This window comes from Penaeus monodon, chromosome 21, assembly GCF_015228065.2.
Source record: "Penaeus monodon isolate SGIC_2016 chromosome 21, NSTDA_Pmon_1, whole genome shotgun sequence".
In the NCBI taxonomy this organism is placed as follows: domain Eukaryota; kingdom Metazoa; phylum Arthropoda; class Malacostraca; order Decapoda; family Penaeidae; genus Penaeus; species Penaeus monodon.
Genome location: NC_051406.1, coordinates 39654546 through 39654806, shown reverse-complemented (window position 1 = coordinate 39654806; position 261 = coordinate 39654546). Strand labels below are relative to the sequence as shown.

The window sequence follows — 261 nt, the reverse complement described above, 5'->3', positions numbered from 1 at the left end:
TCTAGCTGTACCTACCTAAAACACCTATATACATCAATAAAAATGGGACCATTAAATATACACACATATATATATAAATTCAAAAAAGCCACCTAATGATTCAAATCTACTTGAAATAACATTAAGATACAAATCATATGAATACAAAAAGCACTGACATTCCCTAGGATTAAGACGGCAGTAATTATTTTATATAATTCTACCCTTCCTTAACCCCGCCCCCCCCCTCCTCTCTCTCTCCTATGTCATTCTGCCTTCCTG

The 261-nt window shown here is 34.9% G+C and overlaps 1 protein-coding gene across 1 annotated transcript in view; it reads right to left on the bottom strand.

The window, feature by feature from the left end:
• The window catches only part of LOC119586485 (transducin-like enhancer protein 4), a gene marked incomplete in the record, with an annotated part of 158632 nt that overhangs the window by 86099 nt on the left and 72272 nt on the right, over window positions 1-261 (bottom strand).